This window comes from Coloeus monedula (genome assembly GCF_965178545.1).
Source record: "Coloeus monedula genome assembly, chromosome: 3".
Classification (NCBI taxonomy): domain Eukaryota; kingdom Metazoa; phylum Chordata; class Aves; order Passeriformes; family Corvidae; genus Coloeus; species Coloeus monedula.
The window spans coordinates 47701562-47728988 of NC_138783.1; positions in this window are offsets into that span (position 1 = coordinate 47701562).

Below are 27427 nucleotides of genomic sequence, written 5' to 3' on the forward strand. Positions count from 1 at the left end.
CTGAGTGAAGTGTTGAGTTCCATAAATGTGACTTTTAGCTTTTTTATTAGGTCCTAATTATGCCCACCTTAGTCTATTTTTAACTACTTCTGGGCTTAAGTTTTTATGCATACAGAATTGATTTTATACTATCTTTGTTTTTATCTTAAAAATGTAGCAGATGATGAGATGTATACTTCGAAGAATGAATCCACATGATCCAAGAAGAACATTTGGTGAGCAGACAGGATATGTCTGTAACAGTACCAGCTCTAAGTTGCTGGCTGCTTGTTGAAAAGAGTGTTGGGGGGGCTCTCTGCTGGGTAGCAGATGCATGTCCATGTTATAATTGAAAATGAAAATACCTGTAGAGCTTTTCAGTCTTATGATAAGGTCAACTGCATGCAGGATAGACCTGATTGAAACCCTGTGGCTATTGCAGTGCAGAAATGCTACTGTTATGACTAAATATTGGAACAGTCCGGATCTAGCAATCAGATACATTTCACAAGTACTAAACTTGGTCTTTATGCCTGTAGGTATAAATGTGTGTAAATAAGTTTTGTTGTTGATTTGTACATGTGTAGTCATGTAGCACATTTACTCAGAAGTCTTACTTTGAATGTATTTCTTTACCAGTACCCCATGGATAAAACATGGGCAGTTAAAGCAGTTTTAATGGCTGTTGAGGTACTATGCCATATATATACACACACACATTTTTGGTCCTTTCCTAGGAATAGTTGCTGCCATAAAGTCTGCTTTGACTGTCTCTGTTTTCCTTTTTTTTTTAAAAATCAGCAGTGCAGTATTAAATTTTTTTTTTCCCCTCTCTTCTGGACTCAGAGTCAGGCTGCTGCTTTGCCCAATGAGGCTTTTAAATTTTATTCATAGCAGGGGAAGAGTTCTTTCCTTACCAGATTACAGTTTTAATCTTTGTGACAGAAGTCTGTGTAATTCCAGGCCTAACATTTGGTAGAACTCCTTTGTTCTGTGAGGCCCCCTGTCTGTTCTTAAAAGAAGTATGTAAAATAAGAAGAGAAATGGAAGGTGATTGTCTAACCTGTGTTTACACCATTAACAGTTTTAGTCCTGAGAATGTAACAGTCTAACACGATGTTTGCATGCAAACTGTTGGCTACTGCATTGCTGTTTAATCTGCATATGATGTTTCTGTGGTGGCTATATGTGCAGCTGTGGTGGCTGCCTGTATGGTAGAGGGGTAACGTGCTGCCTCAGTGCTGGTGTTAAGATTTATCACACAAAGTATGACAGATCTCTGCATAGTGGAGAGCAACTACAGCTCTTGGTAACCAGGGGCAGCTGAAGGTACTTGCTGATCTCCATCCCAGCTGGAGCTGGTTTTGTCTTTGCCATAAAATGCAGAGCTGAAGTCTGCTTTATTTTGTGTCCTGGGGTCTGAGGTCTGTGTGTCCACCATAGAGGACAGAATTTAGGCTGTAGCCTGATGGTGGTTTTCATCACTGTGTGAGAGATGGCTTGTCCTTACCATCATGCTGTGCTTGCACAGTGCCCTGCAGAATTATTCTTCTGAGAGGTAGCTGAAGGTGCAACTGTGACCTCAGTGTTACATCACTGTGTAGGTACACAAGGTGAGAGCACTCCTGATGTTCTTTGATACATGCTGAAATGAAATGTCTCAGCAGAAAATCCTTTCCAATCTACTGAAATTTGATATGACAGAAGATATATTTTATGAGCACAGAAGTTGGGTGTGTCTGAAATTTTGTAATATGTGCTTATTTTAAATAATAAGCATTAAAAAAGCAATCAGTTGTGACCAGTGAAGATAGTGTAGTAGCCAACCAGTCCTAGTAGCCGACCTGTTTTTCTGAACCTGCAATGTTGTCATTTTCCTTTTGGTATTTTATGGATGAAATGTGAATTGAATTTAGTGATGTAAACACTCTTCTAGGCTGTTTTTATCAGTTTTACCATACTTCAGGTTGTGCATAAGTAACAAATATGAATAAAATCTCACTTTTGAGCCTGTGTTTCTTTCCTTAGATTAATAAGATTTTGCTGGTAATCTTTATCTTAACTTACCAATAAGAAAAATGAAAATGTAAGGCTTCCACATGCTGTCTATGATCCCAAGGAACCATGAGGTTCCTGGGAGGAAGGCTGGAGTCTACAAAACCAGATTCCCTTGAGGTACTGCTGCTCCTCCTGACATCCGTACTTGGTTCTTTTGCAGCCTTGACTCAAGCTCCAAGTTCCTGGCTGGCCTAAGCAGGTATGAATTTCCCTACAGGTAGCTTTAGGGATTTTTTTTTTTTTTCAGTGAAATGCATTAAATGCCAGCTCTGCTTTCGGAAAGAACAAGACAGAAAATATAAGTTATATCAGCAAGTCTTCTTGCACACTTTTTTAATAAAAAGTCATTTTTGTAGGTTAGTGACACCAAGCACAATACTGTAAAATACAAGCCCATGTAGGCCTACTAGAAAAGTACTTTAAATTTAATCTTTTAATTGTAATCAGATTAAAGCCAGGAGAGGCTTTTCATCCTGCTGGGAAGAACTTATATAAACCAATTGTGTAATATAGTAGCCTAATTGTAAATTGAACAGATTTGTTTATGCATCTTAGATGCCATTGTTTCTTGGAAAATAAGTTAATCTTTATTCTGTTCAACTGAAAACTCCAGTCCCTCTGGCACTCGGTTCTTACTTCTCTCAAATTTCCCACTTCTTGATTTGAACTTAATTCAGGTAATTTAGAGCACAGACATCAATTCTACATAGAAACTGAACGTGCAAGCTTGACATTTTTTGGTTCAAAGGTTCTCTTAGTAAAGCATTTATAGCTGCTTGTTGGAGCTTGGTTGGAGTTAGGACTGAAGGTCACTCAGTATGCTGCTTCTACAGCTTTTGTGGTTGTCCTTTGAATTTTAAAGAATTTTCATGGAACTAAACTGAACTAGATTTTTGGGTATTTGAGATTTCTGTTTACCAAGATGAATGGAGAAGAAAGACACCTTTATTATGAGTAGTCATGTGTCGAAGTCATAGTGTTGAGAACAAGCTCCAAATTGAGCTCATTTGCAGTGTGCAGATGGAGTTGGGAGGAAGGGAAATGTCTCCTTGGGAAATTGGTTCTTGATCTATTTTTCAGCTATGTTCTCTCTCTGCTGGGCACTGTTTAAATAATGAAGAGGCATTCTCTTCCCCTTGAAACAACATACCTCAGGAACAGCAAAAAAGTAATTTCTAAAAATGTTTAAAATCTCACTGTAAACTGAGCTGAGTGTTAAACCTCATCATAATGAAGACTTCATTAGAATCTTTTGGCTGGAAGCTGAAGTTGCACAAATTAAATTTTGAGCTGAGGTATTAGTTCCAAGAAGTAAAAGAAAAGAACAGCTTAGGTAGAGACGGTTTTTTAGCCTGAATTTTTTTTTAAGGTGACATTACACATTTTTTCCTTTTGAAAAACCAAATAAATAAATTCAGCCTGCTGTAGTCTGCTTTGAGGAAAGGTGCTTGCCCTGAAGGGGTGTGAATTTCCACTTCGGAATCTGAAGCATTCTTGATAAGAGTGAGTCCATACACACATAAGGGCACACATGCACCAAAGTCCAAGGATTTTTAGCATATTGAGGCAGATCTGCACTCAGGTACTTAAACACTGAGAGTGATATACAGGTGATGAAAATATGCTACGATCCCTGCTAGAATCCCCCAGGTGCTGGTGTCTGCCACAGAATAGTCGTGAGAGACTTGAGCTTATCACTGAACACCCTTCCCAGTTTCCTTGGACTTTAAAGGAAGTGTGAGTACTCCAGAAGGACTGTGGGTTCCCAACTGACCGTCAGCTTTCATTAAAAAGAAGAAGAGAAAGAACAAGAACACTGAGAAAAAGAAATCCTTTAGGTACAAACCAGGCAGAAGGAATTTCATATCTTGCCTTCTCTACTAGCACACAAAGAATGTCTTCTTATGTGCTGTCAAGTCTCTGAAATTTCTCTGGAGAAACATGTTCTCATCGGTGGATGACATAGATGTGCACTCCTACAAGTGAAAAGCACTCTCAGGTTTGTGCTGGGCTGGGCTTTTCAGCTATATGGGAAGAGAAGTTGCTCCTAAGATTCTTAGCTAAATATAGTAGTCTCTTGGAGATTAATTCTTACTGCTGCAGATAGAGAACTTCTTATCTGATTAGCCGGAGCAGGGTGGAGTTCTGTGCTTTTCTCTTGTTATGCGCAGACTGATTTAGAGATTAGAGCTGAGGGCAACTGTTTTAAGATGTCTCAGCAGCTTGTCTTAAGCTTGTTGCCTCTCTGAGTCATTCGGCATTTCAATCACTGCGCTGTCGCACCACATGGAAACTGCTCCGTTCAGCAGTCACTCGTTGCCAGTGAAGTGTGGGGTAGAGGAGGGAAGAGAGGCCTGGGAATCTGCCCGAGTTACCCTAATGCCAGTTAATACTGGGCAGCCTGTCCCTTCTGTCTGGGGTAGCAACTCTGAACAGTAGTCCTGCCAAACCTCACTGAAGGGGGTGGCAGAAGTCATCTCTTTCCTCTGTTCCTGGAAATCAGGTGGTCTCTTGGTATCTGCCAGTGCTGATGAATTTTTTAGTCAGCTTCCTGAGTCATCCTGCTGTTAATGTTTGATTTCTCTAGTGAGTTTAACTTTCTAGTCCCTTACCAGTCACCTTCTCTACTTGCTGAATGGCCCATGCCTGCTGCTTGTCACCCTTCACAAACTGGATGCTGTCACCAGCCATGGTGGCAGTGCCCCTGCTTTCCTGAACTCCACAGCCCAGCACGGGCTGTCACCTGCAGCCTGTCCCTCTGCCTCCTCCTCTTGTGAGTCTCGTCCCCCTGGTTTTCAGTAGATGGTTTGCATGTTACCAGCCAAGGATATTCCCCTTCCCTTTTTCAGCAGGACCTATGGTTTGGTTGGTTGACCATGAAGTCTTTCCCTTGAATGGATCCTTGTTCTGTGACCGTGCTGGTACCAGTGGGTGTTAAAAGGGGTGCTGCTTCAGGGCACAAGGCTTTTCCTCTCCACAAGAGGAGGATGGTGGTAGTAGGATTGTTTATCATAGGCTTAGCTTAGTGGTGAAGTGCGACTCTTCCTGAGTTCACTGCTTACTCCAACCATGCGAGGCCTCACCTTAGCCTTACTTGGGACGCTCTTTCAGGTCTGTTTGTATTCATTTTCTCTCATGGATTTTGGGGTGTTTTCAGCTATACCTGCACTGGTTTGTTTTTCTGTTCTGTTTGTGTTTCCTTCCAAATTTGGTATGCTTCCTAAAACTCTTCTTAGGGTGCCTTCACACAGCTGGCTGAACTGCTTATGGTTGCCATTATGTTGTAATCATTATTTCTGTCTTTCAGGAAGAAGGATTTTTGTTTGTTTCATATTCTCAGAATGATGACCAAAGTAACATTTTCAAGGATGGCTGTTAAAGTTTCCCCATAAATTTATTTCTACGTGATTTGTATTTACGGCACATTTTGCTGTAACAAAGGTTTAGAAGTTTTTCTTACAGCAGATGGTGAAGTTTTTGTATTGCTGTGAAGAACTTTTGTATAGGTTCATCAAAATATGTAATGTGACTGTCGAGACTGTTAAGGTGTATAATGTGTGCAGTGCTGTGCTGCAATGTGATCTTGATTAGTTATAAACGTCTGCGGTTCCTTGGGGCATTTGGAGTTTACCTTAAAATACCTGGATCCTGCTGGCTCACTGCTCCTCCCAGTACCAGTCACTGATTTGCTGTAAGTGATGCAAAGCACCACTGAGACATTTCACAAATGTTTTAAGGAAGATAAGCAAGATTGCTGCCTTGTATGCAACCATCAGACAACCATCTGCCATCAGACAAGTGTTTACCTGAAAGCAGTATCCCATTTTTGTTCTTCCCCTGTACTCTGTTCAAAACCCTCAGTTATTAACATGACAACCCATGCTTTAAAAATTTTTTTTAAGAGCCATCTTTATTCTATAAGTTGACATGGTCTGCCTAGAAAACTGAATTTAGGTCTACCATGTGCTTTTAAGTAAAGGATGCTCCATTCCTCTCCAGTGGTGCCTCTCCTGTCCTACATTCTTTGCAATGTTTCTAGAATTTATGTGAATTATTTATATGGCTTGATAGATTTACTTTGTACTTTGCTGAAAGAGATAATAAATCCTTTAGGGATTTTCAAACCTAGTTAAAATACACCAAATGATGAGGCAGCTGCCAGCCAGCAGCTAGAATTATTTGAGATAGGAGATGTGGGAGTTGTCTATAACATTGCTGCTTATTTACTGTGTTAGCAGAGTAAACGCATTTAAGCATGGATGCCACACTTACGTGGGGAGAATAACAGCACAGATCTGTGGCTTTCTTCTGTCACTTAAATGGGAGGTAGGAAAATAAAGATTTTTAGGACAGAGATGGGGAGGAAGAGAAAGGTCAGGATTTTTTTTCTGTTTTAAACAATAGGAGAAAATGTTTCGGTGAAATTGATGATACTTCTCTTTGTTTTATCTCCATACAGAAGCCTCCAAATGGTGAGGCTACATTTTAACCTTTTCCCTGAAGATCACCTTCCCTATTTTATTCTCTTCATCTTATCAGCTGCAGTATGCAATGACCTTTCTCTTCAATTCAGCCATCTGCCTGCTTCAGCTTTTATTTCCTTCACTGATCAGATGAGACATGAGGGTACAAATGGCACTGGCGGCGCTGCTGGCCTCGATACCATAATAGACTTAAGCTGACATTTTAAATAGTAAATAGGTCTTTTTTAAAATTAATGAATACAAGAATTGCTAAAGGAGTCTAGTGAACTGGTAATGTGTTCTGCTCAGCAAAACATAAAATACTCAGGGTGGTAGGATATATAAAAAGAATATGTGGGTAAAGCACACCTCTAAAGTGCCGCTCTGTTTTAAGGCTTCCAGATGTGAGCTTTGCACAATTGCTGCAATTACCAGCCTGCTGCAGGTATTGCTTCTCTCTGGGTTTGGGCAGCAACCATTTATTCTCACCCAAGTGCTTGAATGCCAACTGGGATTATCAATGCTGTAGAAAGGATGCAGAAAAATTTGTTGCCTCAGGAAGCATATATGGAATGAAATGGAGAGGTAGTGGGATGGAAAGAACAAAATTTCCCTCTGAGAACATCAGTGGTCTTGGCAGGACAGAACTGAAGATATACAGGAGGCACCATTAATTTCTTAGCATGGAAGGTAAAGAAGATAAAGTAGAACTTGAAAGTTGTAGGTCTTGAGATCCTCAGCATGGGCACTGTCTCATCTCATCAGTCTTAATGCCTGAAACTGCAGCCTAGACAGCCCTGATGTCAGCTGGCTGGTGAGATCATGTCCAAGTGACTCAGAAGTGGGGCTCAAAGGGAGCCTGTCTGTAGACCAGGGCAAAGCAGGTGCTGGGCTTCAGTCCTGCTTCATGCAGACTAAATGCCTGGAGCTGCAGTGACAGCAGGTCTTGTGCCTACCTGCATCTGGCAGGAATTGAATTCATGTGCTGCTCCATGACAGGAATTACAGCATGGAGAAATGGAGTGAGCAGATTTGCTTCCAAAGCGCTTCTGATCCACACTGAAGTACTGGTATGGACTGCAGTGTGTGAGCAGTGCCTGTGCTCTGTGTAGGACTGCCAAACAGCCCCGTTCTCATGGCTGTTCACCCTTCCTTGGCACACTCGCTCACTCCTGGTCGCTGCTCTTGCCATCCTCCAACATCATCTGTTGCTCAGCCTGGGAGAGGCAAACACCCGTATCTTTGTGCTGAATGTCTGGCAAAGTGTTGGCAGTAGCTGAGGAAGCCTTGCTAATGAGCGGGTGTTGCTGAAAGCAGCGTGGTGCAGCACCTCTCCTACGCAGCCTGAGCAGCAGCCGAAACAGCCGCCTTCTCTGGAGCTCATCCTGGCACACGAGCCAAGTAGGATTAGCTAGATAGTAAAAATCTATTGGCTGGTAATTGCACTTTAGTATCTGATTTAAATACAAAGCCAGGTAATGCAGAAAGTGTGAAAATGTTTCAAAATGGTCATTCATCAGTTATGAGCTTCCTGCTCAATGAGATGGTTTTTTACCCAAGAGAGAAGACTGGCACTTGGTTCCTGCAACTCTGCAGCGGCGGCAGGAGAGCTGCAGGAGAGCACTTGCAGCTTTTGGATCGAGCCTGCTCAATAGCTGGGAAAACACTACATGTGAGCTTCCAGCAATTCTTTGAGTCACTTTGATTGAGAAGGGACATGCCTGGAGCAGGCTTCCATTATGGACCTGCACTGGGCTTCTGTCCTCATCTTGTACCCAAAGGCTTAAAATCCTGTGACAGGAATATGAGGTACTGCTGTAAGATTTCTGTCCCCTGCAGACCCACCAGGTAAGAGGGACAGTCTTTCTGTAGCAAGAGACTGACCTCCAGTGGACAAATGGGGCAGTCATAAGAGCTTGTTCTAATTAAAATTTAGCTGTATGAGGACAGAGAGAGGAGATGAAAAAGTTCTAGTAATAGAGAGAGAGAGATATTCCTCTCTCAAGTAATCGAGTTGTAGTGTGGTAAAAGTGGATGTACAGCACAATCTCAGTGCATGTGTCTTGGGGTGACTTTATGATGCATATCCCCTATCGCTGCTCTATGCCCAGAAATTAATTTTGTGCATTTCTGTGCCTTTAAACTGAGCCCGAGAGTGGGGAGAGGAAAATAACCGAGCGAACTTTTCAAAGCAGTTGTTCAAGGGCACAGATACACAGACTCCTCTGCGTTCTCCTGCTGTGGTAGCAAGAGCAGAGGAAGCACCCCGCTTGCTTTTCAGCCAGCTTTTGGCTCATCTTCTCTGGAGGGAAACGGAGAGTTGAGCTTTGTTTTCCTGGGACTCCTGTTTTTCCCTTCTTCTCTTCTGGACTGTTTCAACATCAGAACACATCGGGAGAATTTTCCACCAAGGCCCCAGAATTTTACACCGACCCAGCTCCTAGGAGGAGGAGAGAGACTACACCTACAGAAGGACTCTGAAATCTTCCCAGGTTTCTCACCACAGCAAGAGGTTTTATTATTTAGCATTATTATCCTTTTCCTGTGTGTTTGTTAAATAAATAGTTTTTCATCTCTTTCACTTTCCTCCGAGGAAAATTTCTTTTTTCCTGAACCTGGTGGCAGAGGGGTGGTTCTAACCTGCTTTCTATCAGAGGATATTTTCCTCCAAATTTGTCCAAACCGGCACAATGTGCAACTGTGCTGACTGCTGGAGGCTCAGAGTCTCAGGGTCCTTGACAAACTTGGAACAAAGTGCTCTGAAATGTAAAACTGCCACGAAGCTAAAAGGACTGGAGTAACAAGGTCTGACAGCTGAGGAACTTATTGCACCTTTGCTGAGCTCCTGCCTGTAAATGTCCTCAAAAGTCCCCTGAGCCTGCTCTGTTTGTGAGGTGATGTGACTTTTCACAAATGAAGAGGAGGCCTCCAAGAAGTTAGGAGAGGGATGTTAATTGCAGCAGATGTTAATGTTGGATGTTTTAAACTTTTCATTCACAGAATCACAGGGGGCTTGAGGTGAGAAGGAATCTCTGGAGGTTGTCTCATCCAGCCACCCTGCGCAAGCAGGATGACCTAGAGCTACTTGCCCAGGACCATGTCCAGCTGGCTTTTGAGTATCTCCAAGGAGTGAGACTCCACAGCATCTCTGGGTAACCTGTGCCAGTGCCCAGTCAGGATCACAGTGAAAGAGCATTTCCTGATGTTCAGAGGGAACCTCTGTGTCATTTTGTGCTTGCTGTCTTCACTTGTGTGCTTAAACCCTATAGATGCTGCCCATCAAAGCTTAATAACTGTGTTGCTGTAAATGCAATGCTTGAGTTAAAAATCTTGTGAGTTTCTCTTACAGAGAAGATTATGTATGACTAGAAGTGGATGTGCTGTTCAGCTTCTGAGTGACACGGTAATAAAAATCACTAAAGAAAGAAGCTAATTGCACAGCAAGTTTCATCATCAGACTTCCAATGGCTGGAGCTGAGCCTAATATGAAACCAGAAAATCTCAGCTGTTCTTCTCCAGCCTTGCTTGGGTGATGTGCTTTGAATTTCACCACACAGTGAGGTTTTTTAATGCCTATCAGCAGCCTAATGAGAAATAATCTGAGGGCCTTGTTGGGTTTGATAAGGCTGTTTTTCAAGGAGGTGAGAGTTTTGTGGCTGTCTTTTAGAAAAGGACTGGAGGGTCAGAGCGAGGTTTTGGCAGACTTAAGTTTCCTACACTCTGTTGTGTGCAGCATAGGTTTGGATGGGGAGGTGATTTGAAACCCATCTCCTTAGTCAGGAAGGGAAGTACATTCAGCAACAAGAGCTAATGCTGTTTTCTTAGACTCCAGCGCTGCTTTGTGTGGTGGAAGCCAGTCCTAGTAGAAAGCCTTTGCTCTGCTCTTTCCATCACAGGGTAGTTCAGGCAGGAGGAGGCCTCGGGAGTTCTCTTGACCAATGTCCTGCTCACACCAGGGTCAAACCAAGATGCTCCACACTTGATGTGGCCCCCAATGCCTACAGTAACATTTGGTTTTTCCCCCACAGCATGTGACAAGGACATTCATGGCAGGGTTAAGCTTTCTCCTGCCAAATGATTGATATGTGGGTCCCACGGCTGTCTTCATTGCTCTGAAGAGGAGAAAACAAATGCTTCCTGGTTACTAAGGAAAGAGCACATAGGAAACACCTCGCTGCGGTACAGGGAGAGCTGTTGGCAGTGCTCACGCTCCCTGATCCCCAGGTGTGTGTTAGGGGAGAAGCTGGCTGGGGTGCTGTGTGGGAGACCTTACCACGTTGATGCTGCTGCTCTACTGTCTCTCCTCTGGAAGTTCTCCAAGTATTTGAAGGATTTGAATAGCTGGTAGGTGGAAGACATTGCTGTCTTCCCCTGTCCTCCTCAGGTGAAAAGAAAGGGAGTAATTATTCCCACAGAACAATGATGGTGAGGGATGCTTTTTGCGGCACTGCTGTGTACACCACTCCTTCTCTCACAAGAAATACCTCCCAAATTTTCCTTATGGTGTTTGATGATGTGCCTGTAGATGTGAGTGTTAATGGGCAAAGGCCTAACTGGGTTTCACTGGGTGTGTTATTGCCTGGAACTTGCCTGTTGGTATGAGAATAGATCTAGGCTTGAATGACAACTAATCTATATTGTGAAGTATATGATACAATCTTTAATTTACATAGAGATGAAGTCTGCTTATAGGAAGTGGAAATCAATAATGGCTTTTATATCATCTTCTGGGTAGAATATTAAGTCTGAAACTTCATAATATCTAAACTGCATCAAGAGATTACAAGTCAATAGTACTAATAGCATGAAAAGGATCATTTTATCCTCTCTTAATAAACTTGATATATCTGCAGTTTCCAGATGGGGTTTTTGTTCTTTCAGAATGAGAAATGTGTTGCAGGCTTTGTCATTTTATTACTGTTTGAGGTTATGGCCAGAAGCTTGTGATGCAGCTGGTGTATAAACACAGAAGGAAAAGGTGGTCCCTGCAGTCTAATCTGAATTTGAGGGGTAGTTGGTGGGCAGCCACATTATCTGAACAGGAGCCTTGGCTTTTTCCTGATTCAAAACCCACCCATGAGAGATTTGCTATGGACCAAACTGTACTCAATTTAATGCTGTACTGATAACCAAGCAGGGAGTGGATCCAGATTAAACCCAACCTTCTCTGCAAAGAGCCCATTGCCACTGCATTCCTACAGGGAATGGTGTGATTCCCAGTCCAGCATCCATCTCTGCTGTGCCTTGGAAAGGCATTGCTGCCACTTGATTTTCTTTGTTCTTTCCTTTGAGCTAACTCGAGCCATACAACAATCTGCTCCAGCCATTCTGAAGGCTCTATTTTTCTACAATTTGCTTTGATTCTGAATAGATGGGAAAAGTGACAGTGAAAGAAAACATTTCAGTCAGAACAACGTCTCTTTCCAAAGGCATGTCACAACAGGAAATACAATTAAAATTGACTGAATGCCCATGGTTGGTACATAAAACCTTGTGCTGTGATTCACAGTAGCGGAGCACAGTGAACATGATGTGCTGGAATATTGACATTCTCTGGCTGTTTCTCTGTAGCTTCTCCAAGTTGTTCTATTTCTCTTTCACACCCTTCACCTCCCCCAAATGCTCTCTCATTCTGTATGATGAATACAGCCATTAATCCAACATTAACTTTATTCACGTTCTTCACATCACCTCTTTTCCTCTGGTTTTAATCAGCTTTGCACAACCAAGTTAGGTCTGTCTTAAACCTGCTGTGCTTACAAAGGTGCAAGAAGAACCAGCAGGTGCAAGAGGATTGACGTAGGGGGAGGAGGATGACAAAATTGTGGGAGTGGGAGGAGAATAGGTGGCTTTTCGGATGGGCTGTTTAAATAGCTTGAAAAATTACTTTTTTCAGAGAACACATAATGACTTCCAAGTAATTTACTCAAAACCGTGACTTCTTTAAACTGAGGTTTTCTCAGAATTTCTCAGGGAATAGAAATTAAAGCATTGAGCCAGTTTGATTAATAACCTTCTGTAACGCAGCTGCTTTTGTGTGTACAGCAAAACCATGTACAGACAGACAATTTTTTTCTGTAAAACTGCATCTCTACTGCAGCATTTAAAGCCTATATCTACTATGCATTCCTTATTTCCCATGCTGTCATGAGAAATCAATTTGATTTCTTTGGTTGCGCCCTATTTAGACAAAAAAAAAAAAAAGGAAGAAAACTTTAGAGACTGCAAATTTCATGAAACATACTGAAGTTTTCTAGGAAAGAGAGCAGATTCTGAACTATTTCTTTCAAGGTAATTAGCTTGGCTTACAGATAATTCTATTGAAATGCCTAGAGTTTGTGAATTGTACAATTATCATATTTTCCCATCTCTGTAGATCTCTAGCCAAAACAAATTCCAGGGCTGGCATTTTGATTTGTGTTTGCATTTCAGCTCTGCCAGATGACTGCTGTTTCTTTAAATGAACCAGGCTAAAAAAGCCTCATGTGAACAGGTGGCAAGAAATAGAGCAGACAGGATTCTTTTCATCATTCTGTTCCTAGATTTCCTCCTCAGCAATGAGTCTCTTTTAGGATTTGATGTCACAACACACATATTTTTCCTGGCCCACCAATATTTTTAATAATTCCAGGTCAGTTTAAGAGTGGACCTGAAGAAAAACTTATGCCCACCAAAGTTACAAGTGTCACTTGTAAGTACTGAAGGCTGGAAGTTTCAGCCATGGAAGCATGGCCTAAGGATAGGCATGGACAAAAGCAAAGTCAAGAGCAACTGAAATGGTTCAGTGTAACCTGTAATATTATAGCAGAGATCCAAAAAGCTCTCAGCATCCACTGAGAAGGTGACTGTTCCTGAAAGATCTGATTTATTTCATACATTATGGAAGTGTTTGTGATTAATCTTCATCTGGGTGCCTGTGACAGTTGCTGTATTACCAACCTATGGTATGGGGCATGGTGTTGCAAAGGTATCTGGTGTCTGGAAGCAGACGGTTTGTTACGATTCTGCTGATGCAAATTATGCAGGGAAGCCAAAAAAGTGACTCAGCATGGATCTGGTACGAGTTACTGCTCTTGGTAGCACTGGCACAGCCTGATGACAAAGGGACCTGGAAACTGAACTGCTGCCTCACTGCGGTGCCATTTGAAGGGGAAGTGGGAATTCCAGAACTGTATTTGCTCTCAAGATATTCCAGGCACACACTAAGGGAGTAGACGGTACAACTGTTATGAATTTCTTACTTCTCTGTGGTGGAGAGGTGCTTAGGGCTTGATTTGTTCTCAGAGTGCCACCTAGTCGTGATGCTCTCTGTGTCTGCACTGACCTTGGCCAGCCCAGGCCTACTGCATGTTCAGCATTTCTCCTTTTTCATTAATTTTTAACCAGTCCTGTAGACTTTCCAGGTGTTCTTTCAGCTGTCGACTCTGGCTGTGCCACAGCTGCTGCTGCTGAGCCACTCAGTGTGACCCTCTGTGCTGCTCACTTCAGGCAGAGCAAGAACAAGACTCAAGAATGGCCTGTGATATGCAAATGACTCTGCCAGGTAGGAGAGCAAAACCAAAGCAAATGAGGGTGTCTTCTAATTAAATGTAACGACAAGAAGGCCAAAGAGCATCCCCTGCTAATTCCTGAACTACTTTGGCAGGAGGCAGAGAGGAATTAGAAAGGGAGAAGAGGATACCTGCCAGAATGGAGCAGGGAAAAAAAACGGGACAAAAAGGGAGGTGGCACTGCCGCTTGTCCTGCACGTCCCCCTGGGCTTTGGTAAGGGCACCTCTGCCCCGCTGCTCACACCAGAGCTGCCTTGCAGCAGCTTCGGGATCCTTCAGCTCCTGGTGCTCGGCTTCTCCTCGAGAGAGCGTTACACGAGCAGTCTCTCACTGGTAAGCAAATCTTTTGGATGAGACAGCACTAGCTGCTCTGGTTTTAATCTTTTCCTAATGCTTGCAGGAATATGCATGCGCCTGAGATAATTTTAGAAACGTGGTTTCTGTAATTCCTTTTTATTGGTTATATAGAGCTGAGGGAAAGCCCTGGTGTCCTGGGAGTTGTAGTCATAAAGACAAAACTTCTTCCTTTGTTTATTTCAGTTTCTTTGTCTTTCAAGTGAGAATGGCTCTGGGGCACCTCAGATCAGCTTCTTGGCAGGGCTCATGCATTAGCTCATGCAAGATTTTGTGCTGCAGTAGAGGTAGGTGGCAGGTACCCTGCACAGCTGGTGCGCAGCTCTGCTGGGCTGTGCAAGCTCTACTTCATTTTGTTGCTCAGATCCCACTTGGAAAAACACCAATGACAAGCAGATTCCCCCAGGAACTCTCCTCAGCTGCTCCTTCTCCTGTCAGGGAGCAGAGTGGTGATGGACAGGCTTTACCTTATGGATGGGTGTAAATGTGTATGTGTGATACTATTACTTTTGGTACATCTGGAGCTTCATGTTTTCTCTGTTGTTAGTCTCCATTGTGGAATACACTCGACACGGAAGGGATTCTCCACACACCTTCATTTCCAGAAGTGTTCAGGGAGTGATGTGAGCACGTGTCCCCCATGTCTCACTTTCTACACCTTCCCAAGAACTTCTCTCCTACCCAAAACAAAGAGGTTTGGTGGCCTTTGGTGGCCAGTAGAGTAACCCAGGTCAGAGAGCCCCGGTTTCAATGGCAGGGAGGGACATTTTTTTTACCCTGTTTTGTGTGGGTATATTTTTTTTCCTCCTACATGAAAAGTTAGGAAATAATGTTTTTCTTTTAAGGTGAAACCTGGCACAGTTTATAATGCACATTCTCCTGAAGACAAGCCTCCTCCCATCCTCCCTCATCCCCAGGCTAAGTGCTGACTCTCACTGGCAGCCTCACACCCTCCAAGGCTGAGTTGCTGAGTGTTTGTAGGGCACCTTCTGCTCTGTTTCAGGGTGGGTTCCCATGCCACTCAGGAGTTAGTACTCAGGGTTTCCAGTGACCAACTGCCAATGAACTGGGGTTGTTTCTCTCTGGCTGATGGAGATGGAGGCTGCCAGGTGAGCAGCTTGTGGCTGGGCAGGATGGTGGTGGGCCCATTGCAATTGGTCCAGATGGCCAATATGGAGACTTCCATCAGGTATTTTTGAGTGCAAAGGTTTCTTAAACATGCATGCAGTGTAAGTCAGGAACAAGTTCTTGCTGCAGGTTCAAGACCTGCAATGAATCTTTTTAACAGGACAAAAGCCTAAAAGCAGTTTGAACATGATTCCTAGCAAGGGGTTTTTACAAGTGGCTGGGACAGTGACAAATGAGCTGTTACTTCACTTACTCAGGTGGTTTGGTCCATTGCAAAGACAGAGCAGGGAAGAGGAATTTCTATAAACTGTGGATGTGTCGTATTTTATTCTGTTATAGCAGCAAAATTGTATTATATCTAGAGATAATGCCAGACATAATAATATGGAAAATAGTATTAAGGAATATATATTAGTTTAGCAATGCACCAGCTGCCATAGAAAATGTTCATGTCATAACCATTAGTACTTGATTAGTAATGCTGGCAGAGGCAGGATATTTTACCTCCCTTATTTTCCCCCCTGACTGGAGGGTTCACTCCATCCAGAAATTGTGCAAGCTTTTCCTTGTACCTCAGTCCTCGGGAGGACAGGACGTCTTTAAGTTACTTTTGTGCTCTTGGTTCTTTTCTAGTCTGTGAATAAAAGAGTCAAACATCAAGGGAAAAATGGATCAGTCACCGCCAACTAGACTGATACCCTCAAATTATTTCAAATAGAGAAATAAATAATGGTGAATTCATATTTGTGATTGATAGTTCTATTTTTTTATTTGTACTAAACACAGGTTATCTATGATTCTAAGGTGGAGGAGCAGGGTATGTTGTGCCAGGTACCCTGCAGACACGAGGTTCTGCTTTAACTCTTTCAGATGATATGGCCCTGCAGACTTGACATCTGCCTACAACTTGGGCTGGAGCTGAGTGACTGTGAGTTGTTTGGTTTCACAAAGAACATGCTTTTAATGGTACTGGAAATTTTTCCCACTGCGAATCCAAATGCTAATGCTGCCTCGTGCTGTAACTCTGATCTTTCTGCTGTTCTGGTTTATCTGTTGAGTAGACCGACACACAAGTGTTAACTTTTTCTTTTAAATACTGTTTCTGCCTCTGATCTGACATAAACCCTCTGTGGGTGAATGAAGACCTTGGTGTAATTTTAATTAATTTTATTTCCAATGCTCATGTCCCAAGGCAGATCTTTTTATAATGTTTGAAATTTTAAAGTGTGTTACCTTCTGTGAGCACCCAGTGTTATGAATAATGGGGAAAATACTTAAAATTCTGAAGGACATAGTGTAAAAAGTGAAAAAAATGGCTAGGGGCCCTATTCTTTCTCTGCCCTTCCACTTTGGTAGACACCAGAGTTGTTTGTTACTGTTCAAGGCAGCAGATACCAAGAGGCCGAGAAGGAAGATCCAATGTGTAACCTGTGGAGGTTGTCAATACCTCTGCTGTGACCACGGTTGTGGATTCCTATTGTTTAACACCAGAAATGTCCACTAGATCTTTAAGTCAGACCACCAGTATTTCATAGACTCTTTTAATTTGTCAGGCATTTATTCTTCTTCTAAATCCAGTAGTTTCTGCTTGCCTCAAGCCATCCCAGCAGCTGATCTACATGTCAGGAGATAGGGATCCCCCATTTCCTAGGGAGTGTCTTCCAAGGCTTGATCTCTATCTTCCTCCTTGTTAGGAACTAAAAATAAGACAAAGAAAAATAGGTACAAATTGAATGAACAGAAATTTAGGTTAGATATTAGGGAGAAATTTTTCATTGTGAGGGTGGTGAGACACTGGAACAGGTTGCCCAGAGAAGCTGTGGATGCCCCAACCCTGGCAGGGTTCAAGGCCAGGCTGAATATGGCCTTGAGTGACCTGGTCTGGTGGGAGGTGTCCCTGCCCATGGCAGGCGCGTTGAGACTGGTGATCTTTAAGGTCCATTCCAACCCCTTAATATTCTATGATTCTATGATAATGCTCTGTTAAGGTCTAAGCCTTCCAGATCATGGTACGGACACCCAAAGGTGTGTCTCATTCTCCATGAGAACCACAGGATAGTTCAGGTTGGCAGCGACCCCAGCAGGTCTCTGGTCCAACCTCTGTCTCAAAGCAGGGTCAGACCAGGTTGGTCAGGGTTTTGAAAACCTCCAAGAGAGATTGTACAACCTCTCTGGCCAACCTGTGCCCTTACATGGCTGTCCTGATGGGGAAATAGTTTCTTCTTATATCCAGTCTCCTCCTCACTGTTTCCCTTGGGCCTGTAGTCTCTCAGCATGCACCATGAAGATCTTGTATCCATTGTCTTGAAAACACCCCCACAAGCTTTGCTGGGTCCTTGTGAAGCCAGATCTTCTCCAGGCTGAATGAGCCAAACTCCCCCAAACTCCCCAGGCTGTTGTGCAACCTCTGACTTACCTGTAGAGGTGTGTGTTTATAAATAAAGAAACCCCTCAACATCCAAATGCAGCACAAGATGATGGCAATTTGTTGAGCAGTCTGACCTCTGTTATCTTGATGACAATTTAGGTATTATAAAGCCTTTGTAGGTAAAAGGACGGATGTCTGTATGTTTTATATAAATGTCAGAGCTTCCAAACAGTTCCTATCTAGCCATTTCATCTGCTAAATTTGATTTTATATCGAAACTCACACATCAAGGTTGAAATCCCTTCCTCCACGCAGGTCCAAGCTGAGTCTCTCTCAGCTGCCCTGCTGGTTTCCAAGCTTTTTTTGTCTCACAGTGATCTGAAATACCATCTCCATACCTCACCAGCTACCCAGACCTCTCTTTCTCCTGATGGTGAACCAGACGAAAAGCTGAGCTATCAAAAAGTTTCCGCATTGCTTCCTGAATTCTTTTACAATGTTCACTGTAGACAAGATGAGCTCTCACATAACACAGGCACCAGCTCATCACCCCACTTATTTCTGGAACACTGTATCCCAGCCGTGATGCTGTGCACTCAAAAGCAACATCCTGCTCTTCCATTTACACATTTGCTCTGGTTTTACCATCAGTAACAAAGCCGTAATCTCTCCTGGGCAGGATTTTGTTTCGAGTTCTGGTTCTCACAGTCAGATGCTACAGCACAGGGGCAATTATAGTGCTTGACAACTGCTGCCAGGTGGTTTTTAAATGGAGTTTTAAGGATTGCTTTTGACTCGGAAAGCTGCAAATGGCCTGTGACCTTTCTGCAGGAAATTGTACCTCTGCTGCAGCTGAACCAATGGATGCTCATTGCAAAATACCTCTTGCGCTCCAGCTTCACCAGGAAAGAAAAGCATCTGGTAAAACCCTCTTGGAAGTGAGACTTTTAGTAACTTTTAATGCGTCAAATAAACCTTAGGCCTCATAGGTTTTAACCTGATGCACTGCCCAGAAATTCTCAGTTGCTGTCTCTCCCGTTGTGTTTTCCCTGGCTCAGACTGGAGACATGTCTTCAGTGTGCAAAGGGAGGTGGTGCACAGTGGCCAAAGCTTCACAGAATCTGTGAAGTATCCCTATCTTTCCCTTACCCTATTACTGGAAGCCTTTCAAATTGCCAGCTCTTTTTTACACTGCTATTTGCTCCTTCAGCAGCAGAAGGCTGATGCCAGCCTGTTTTACACTCTAAGCCTGACAACAAGGCAATATTATGTTAAGTTTTACAACTGCAATGTGGTGGTGCACTCTTCCAGATTATATGAGCTATTGGCAGGGGGAAATACAGGTGATGTGATGTGATGTAGTCTAGTTCAGGAGTGGAAATTGTTCAGAACTTTTAAGTAAGCGTTAAACTCACTGTAATAATTTGTTTTAGACATTAATCCCACAAATGCACAATGACAGAGAGCACTAGTCTTATCTGCCACATTCTCACAGCAAACACTTAGGGAAGCAAGAAGGAAGAGCAGCAGATATTTGTGTTTGCCACATGCTTGATATGACCTCTTTGTGCTCACGTTGCCATCTGTTGTGGAGCACTTTACATGTGTTTGTCAAGGCTTCTGTATCTTTCAAAACAAAATTGCTACTTTACCATAAATGGTCTGAACTATTCTATACATGGGCCCACCTCTCCACATATACTGACATCTTTACAGGTACTCAGCTGCTGCTTGGGATTTTTGCTGCTCATTTCCACCGTAGGGGTTGGAGCCCTGCTGGCTTTTGTCTCAGAACAGCTTTCCAACAGGAAGCACTCTCCACAGTGATATAGTATCACACAAGCTATTCACAGGGGAAACTTCACCTACGGCTGCAACACAGCTGCGACTGATGTTAAATATGGAATCCACTGATATTTTGACACAAGGGGAAGACCTGTGCTTGGGGAAGTCCTTTAATCATATGATTAAGCTGTCATCTAAATGGTGTAAAAAATAACTTCTAAGCAGAGGAAAAAGGAACAGTCTTTTTGCAAATGACTGCTGAAGGTGAGGAGATTGAAAGGGACACAGAGCAGCATTTTGCTCTGTTTTTAACTTGTCTTTAATGAAACACTGTATCATTTTGTGAAGCAGCGGAAATTATGGAGATTCTGCTGTTTAGATCTCTGGAGACAGACATGTGTGATCAATGACTGCTCATTAAAAGAGCCTCTAATAGAATCACACAGAAGCAGAAAAACACTGAAGAGAATAAGGGAAACTACTGAGCTCTGATGAATGCTTTATCTCATCTCTGAAGAAGAATGCAACGTTCCTTGGCAAGGCAAATTAAGGGTAAATGCGATGGAAAGACATTGAATTGATACGAGCTGGAAGCCAACAAGCTGCTGTGGGTCTGCTACGTACACACTCCTACAGCACAGCCCTGCTGCATGTCCACTCACCCAGACAGCCAGGTGAATCTTAGAGGGAAGATGCACCATGGATGGCTGAGCAGCAAACATATCCTGGACAGGTAAATGTCTGTTCCTACACCTGCTCGCAACCTGGGATCACAGGGGAAGGAAAATCAGCCTCCCTGACCAGTGCCTGTTGCTGTCTGTTCCTCACTCTCCCCAGGCCCCAGGGATGTGGTGACCACAGCAGCAGCAAACAGCACCCCAAGGAACAGTCTCTTGGCCTCCCCTTCTGCCAGTAGAAACATCCAATTTTAGCAAAGGCAGGTTGCTGCTGCCATCCGAGCAGGGCTGCCGCCGCTCCTGGGGAAGAGGCGGCTTCTGAGTGCGATTCCACAGCTGACACGCAGCTGCTGAATTGGAGCCAGCCTGAACGACCCTGTGATGGCAGACACGGGGGTTTGCAGATCTAACACCAGACACATCTATTGGCAAGGCTGACTGTGTTTTTGTGAAGGCTGTGCACAAGCTGTGGCTGGATGGAAGGCAAACAAACACTTTCCAGAAAAAGCATGATGAACGAAATGGACTGAACATCAAGAAACCACACCATTTTTCTGTGACATCTTCCTAGAAGAGGGTAAAAACCCAAACCAAAACCAACCTCAGCACAGAGAGCTCCAGGGACACTAATATAGGCTGTTTAATTAAACAACAAAAACCAGATCTGTTCTATTAGTTCCCACAAAAAGCTGTAAAGGGATTGGGAATCCAGCATTGACAATAAATCCTGGAGCCCATTTGAGCAAGAAACAAGGCTGCAGAAGGATCTGAAGCACCAAGGGAGAGATGAGCTGCTGCTGTGTGGCCCTGGCTCAGTGTAACACATGCTATACCTTGCCAGGCAGTGAACTCAACCATACCTCCAGAGTAATGGAGTAAGGGAGTGTCTGCAGGCTGTGCAGGGACCAGCCCCTCCACTCCAACAGTCCCCCTGCCTTTAGGCCAGGGCCAGGGGAGTGGCAGCTTCCCTTGCTTCCCTCTGAAAGCAGTGGGGCTATCTGATCTGCTTAGATGTCAGGGAGTGGTTCTTTGTTGGGCTAGACTGGCAAATAGCAAGTGCTTCCTTCTCCAGCCTGATGCCCTTGCAGATGTATGGTTTGCCACGTTGACAGTAATTTCCATGGACGTCCTTGCACTGTGTCACCAGTGGCACCACTGAGGAAAAAGCAGAAGGGGAGCTGGAGGCTGCAGCAACAGATGTCATGTGAGAGATAAGGGGGGAACAAGAACCAGCCCCCTCATGCAAAGGTGAAAGACTAGGAATAGCCAGGGGAGTGAAGGAAATCCTGAAGTTAGTTTGAGATTCTGGAATCTTCTGGCCCCACTTAGACCTGTCTAATGCCTGAAATGGGAGTTGTGAGGGCTCTTTTCCACTTCAGTTTGCCATATCCTCTGTATTCCCCTTGTAAGCAGAATGATTTGGAATGTGTTGATCCTTGTTCTGGAAACTGTGTGTTTTTGAGCTTGACAGCTCAAAATGATGATGATGGCAAACTCAATGTATCTTAGAAAATGTGTTTATATAGGCTTTCTGTCAAGCACCGTTTAAATGCCATACATCATGATAAAAATGAAGGTGAAAGCAACTCTGCTAGGCCACTGCTGGGAAGACAGTGTCCTGGTTACATTAAAATATCTTTTGCTGTCAGATAAAGAATGCCTGCATTGAAAGGCCACCAGCTTTACAGTTAGTGCAAAATACGGGGATGAAAGGCTTTGGCAGATATGAAAGAAAATCCCAATAAAATTTGCAAGCAGAATATGCTCAAGTAAGAGCCGATCTGCATGTACTACCCAAGTGCTGGTTGTAACGTGCTGTACTGCAGTGGGGTTGCTCAGCTCACATCCACATTAGAGGAATGCAAAGCAGTAACAACCCCATGGAGCACTTTTGTTATGAGGATGACATTTCAATTAGAAAAAAACTAAAAAGAAAAATTAGATTCGAGCTGCTAATTTTAGAAGCAATATTAGAGAAATAAAATACTTGGATGTGCATGATTATAGATAATTTCAAAATAACTTTAAAATGAAGGATTTCTAAAATATCTGCAAATGGAGTTGTCTTTGTCATACATACCACATTGATGGTCTCTCCTATAACATTTTCAGCAGTGAATGTAAAATCTCCATTAACTGCACAGGCCTCACACTTTCCATAGATATCAAAGATTCATGGTATAGGACAGTGGTGAGGTAGCAGACACTCTCTGACATTCTGCTATTCCTAAGAGGACTCATAAGAATTTAGTAAGAAGGTAAAATATGCTGCTCTGTGTCCAAAAGTCTGTCCAACTCAGCAGCTCATCTCTGATGTGACTTACAGATGCTTAAATGAACCTAAGAACAGGCAGGCACACCTGGAGCGATGCAGTCAAGCATCCTTGAACTAAAGAACACTGAAACTACACTTTTTAATTTCCACTTGTGGGCCTCATATAAAGAACCTTTGTTTTGTTTACTGTAGCATGGAAATTATTTCATCTCCTGACAGCTTTCAACTGATTTATCCTTTTAAGCACCGTGACCATTTATTATCGGCCACATCAGTTTTCTGTTGCATACCCATTATTAACAATTCTGTTACCCTCTGCTTAGCTCCAGACTCAGCTGGCATACCTGATATCCAACCATAGTGCATAAAGCACTCTGTCATTGGCAGGAGGCACAAAGTAGTTTTCACTGGTTGGTCTAAGCATTGCCAATGCCTAAGGTTCCCAGTTAACTGTTTCCTGAGCTTCTGATACTGTGGATTGCTTCGTAAGCAGGATGTTACATGCTCTAAACTAAAATGCAGCCAGGATATCTACCAGTTCTGTAATGTCATTAATACTTCCACCATTTTAACAGGAACTCCTTTGCAATTCTGGCTGATTACCATTAAGTTTTGGCAGGTTTTTACTATTCTATTTATTGTTTTGGTCAGCCGTTTTGCCCTCTTAATGGTAATTCCTTCTGTTAGGCTGATGCCGACACTGGGATATATGGAAGAGGCACCAACATGGAAATGTCAAGATGCTTGAACCATCCAACTCTGCTGTTCCTGGCTCATTCCTGGTCCTCCTGACTGCAGTAGCAAGTTAAACATGCACTGTATGGTCAGAACAGGTTCAGTTCATTGTCCTACTTTAGGCTCCATCAATCAAGCCCTAACTGATCCCCAAACAGCCAGGGCCAGATGATTTCAACATTGGCTTCTCTATTAGGTGAAGCATTTATTTCCCCTCCCTCTCTATTGGTATTTTTCCAATTAATTCTTATTTCTTTTCCAGTCTAGTAAAGTGGATGGCTGAAAGTTCCTAAGGGTCTATATTGTGTAGTTGTAGTTAATGTTTGTTGTAAGCAAAAAACATTTATCAAATACATTCTGGTCACCACTGTGCTGCAGTCCTTTTGCCTACAGTTTAACTGCAGAGAAACCAACTGGGTCTCTACTCCTGCACCATGATATCAATTTCTTCTTTAGACAAAACAGGTGCTGCCTACTGTCTGATGTGAGAGGTGGAGAGGACAGCTGTGTCTGGTAGAAGTAAACATCCCTAAGATCTCCTTCAGGATCCATCTGACATGCAGGACTGCAGTCCTGCATAGTATAAAGGAAGTAGCCTCACTCTTAGTCATTTACCTGGATATCAGTCACTGGCCCATTTCTTTTAGAAGCCACACTTGAATGGCTATGGTACACGATAGCCAGTCCTACGGTTAGAGATGTAACTCATTCCATCAATTTGTATGCCTGGAAAATAAGCTGGGTGTTCAAGAAAACCATTCAGACAAATTAAGATAGACATTTTACAAAAAAATTTAATTTGGAAAATGAGACAGTCGACCATTTTCTTTTAGCCTGTCTGAAACAGTCAAACTGGAAATACAGAACTGTGATTGTGCATCTGATTTTTCAGTTACTTAATTCAAGGATTAGGACCAAGCTTCTAAAAAAAAATCTAGGTTAACATAGTTTCTTACTTTCATAGTAACTTTTACCTCTCCCAGTTAATGATTGCTAACTCAAATATTAAGTATTTACATCCATTTAGCAAGACGAAATGCAGAACCTCTTATAATCCATACTGCATTTTGTTCCCCAAAACTGAGTGTGTACTACGATAATAAAAGGCAGTGTGTCAGAAGAGAGTGCAGTATAGATAAATTAACTTGAAGGTCGCTCTGGCTTTCACATTCAAGAATTCCTGTTAATTCTTCTTTCAGAGTTTTTGTCTGTAGTGCCTGGTATTTCCTTCTGCAGTGTTAGTAGATGCAGGGGATCCACAGAAGTTCACCTTAAGTTTGCACAGGTTTAGTCAGTGTCATCTGTCATCTCTTTGCACTGGAACATACTTAAATCTTGTATGTGTAGAAAGGATATAGCTTTGTTATTTGAAACAGAATGGGGAATTCAATGAAATGAAACAACCAACCATTCTTTTTTTAAAAAGGAAAATTTATTTATGGCTACATACACCACATATAAAATTAACATTTAACTGAAACATGTAATTGTTTCAATCATTTATGACTAAACACTTACAATGTTGACTACAAAACTGTACAGTTTATATTTAGTAACCAATTCTTACAGCATAGTGCAATTGTAACATTTTATAAAGAAAATAATTTGTGCCTTTTTTAAATAAAGTGCATTAAATTACTATCTTGTTTACAACAAGAAGCTCTGTAGTTGCAATTCAAAGCTTTAAGCTTAAGGGAAACTGAGGCAAAGATGTTTCACTTCCTTTTAAAATCACTTAATACACTGGCAAGCTATGGTTCAAACTTCAACCACAGTTAAATAAACAGAAACCAAACCAAAAACCTAAATTAGTATAAGAAATAACCACAGGCCCTTATGTATGAAACCAGTAATTGGTTCTCATGAAAAGCACAACATGCAGGATTTCAATCCACCTGGCTCCTAGTGGGATGTGTAGCATGAGAACTATCCTCCATGCAGATGCTTTTGCTAAAGCTTTTAGAATTCAGCACGGAACTACACTGCAGTCAGTAGTATTGAGTGTCTGCCTGAAATGTACAATGTTTCCTAGGAAAAGTTCCCTCTGAGGATTTCATGAGATGAACGTGATAAACTACAGGTTATCTTTAATTGCATTTGGCAACAAAAAATGTGGGGGTCTAGTTAGTAAGTCTAGAAAATGACAAGTGGTTCTACTAGCCCGGGGTATTCCAAATTTCATGGCCTGAAGCTAAAGACAGTTTACAGTGTTATTTCAGAGGCACACTTATAGCACTTATCCTATGAAATTCCATTTGTAAACGCATTTACAATCAACTTTTGTATATTTTGGCTGTGACAGTAAAGCTCAGACCAAACAAAGGAGGACTTTAGCCCCAAAGAGGAAAAACCTATAGACATCAAAAGGGATAGAGGTGTAATTTGTCTCTCTCTAGAAACAATGACAAAACCAAGAATGCCCATTTCCTTTGGTTGGCCCTGGCTGAGGCCCAACAGGAAAGTCCATATTCTTCTCCTCTTCCATACATATAGGAGACTGCTATCAGCTTCAACAATAAAATATATTTGAGCACATGCAAGTAACCCTAAAGACTGCCTATTTTGCTGTATGTGTATCACAGGCAATTTACCTGCCGCTTCAGCTGCAATCCTCATTCCACACTTTTGGCACAAATCACACACACTGCTCCTGCGTTCTGGAAAAGTGCATTTTCTTCCTAGAGGGACCAGCCTGAGTTCAGAAGCAAATTGCTGTACCTTCAGCTGCTCGGCTCTGGGATAGCTGCCGTGTAAAAAGCTGTGTGCTGGAGCGTGCTAACTCCCAGCAACCACTTACCCTCCTCCTCCTAGACTAAGGAAAGTCTCTGCTTACACTGAGAGGGTGATACAAAAGAAAAGAGCTCCAGTTTGCCTGGAACGTGGTTGAAGAAGGCTCCCTACTTTCTGTCACACCTTCAGAAAGCTCTGTGCTGAGAGCAGAGCTCCCTTCCAAACCCACCATGCTGTGACCTGTGACCAACACTGCAGAAACACCTCACCTCTCTGCTCTTTTCTCGTGAGCCCTCTGGGGCAGAGGCACCATGAGGTGGACTGAGTGTTGCTCATATATTGAGGGACTACACTGTCAGAGGGCAACCAAAGAGTGGCAACACAAAAACCCATGGATGTGGCACAACTGCTCACACTCCACGGGGACACAACCTTTTGTCCTTTTCTGGATGTATTTCAATTTTTGAAGGGCCAGGTCATGCTGCTTTCATTTGCATACTATAAAATATCTCTTCCCTGAAAGCAGGGGAAGCCAAATTCCTGATTATTTTGATGGGTTTAATCTTAGTGAACACTGAAGTAAGAGGAAAATTCTATGGGGACCGTAACTAATCAGTACATTAGAGCTCTATACCTTGGCCCTAGATCTTAGAGGTCCTAGACCTTTTTCCCAGAAAACCCCTGAAGCATATATGTATTTTGTGTGCCCTTTAAAAATGAACGTGTAAATTTTTTTAGAAACTCTAATATTCCCCAGGTGAGCATCAGGCAGTGAGAAATGTCCACCTGTGTCCCATGACTGTGTGGAATCATGATCTGGGCAGTCCTGTTAAAGGACTGTTTAAGTTAAAGACAGAGTTTACAGCGTTATTTCAGAGGCACATTTATAGCACCTATGCACCAAAGCACCTATGAAAGACAGAAAAAGAGTGAGAGACAAAAGGGAACAGTGTGTGGATAAAGATGTAACTGCTCTGTAGGCCCATGCTTGTGACAAATATCTTTCCTGAATTCTATACCACCTGCGGTCATAGAACACATTCCTGTAATCTCAAAGCTGGCAGTGGGATTTGTCCAAATTAAAGCCATGATAATTTGCTTCCCCTCCCAAACCTCTAGCCTGTCTTTGTTGAAATATCAATTACTGCTGGATCTTTCAGTGTTTGCAAGACTCATGCAAGTTGGGCAATATTTTTCTTTGATCATAAGAAACTGCCTCAGCAAAGAGGTTACACTTTAACCACATCCACAACGAAGGTATAGAGCATGATATATGGCGTGTCATACATATAAAAAGTAACTTAATTGTAATAATTATGTATGTG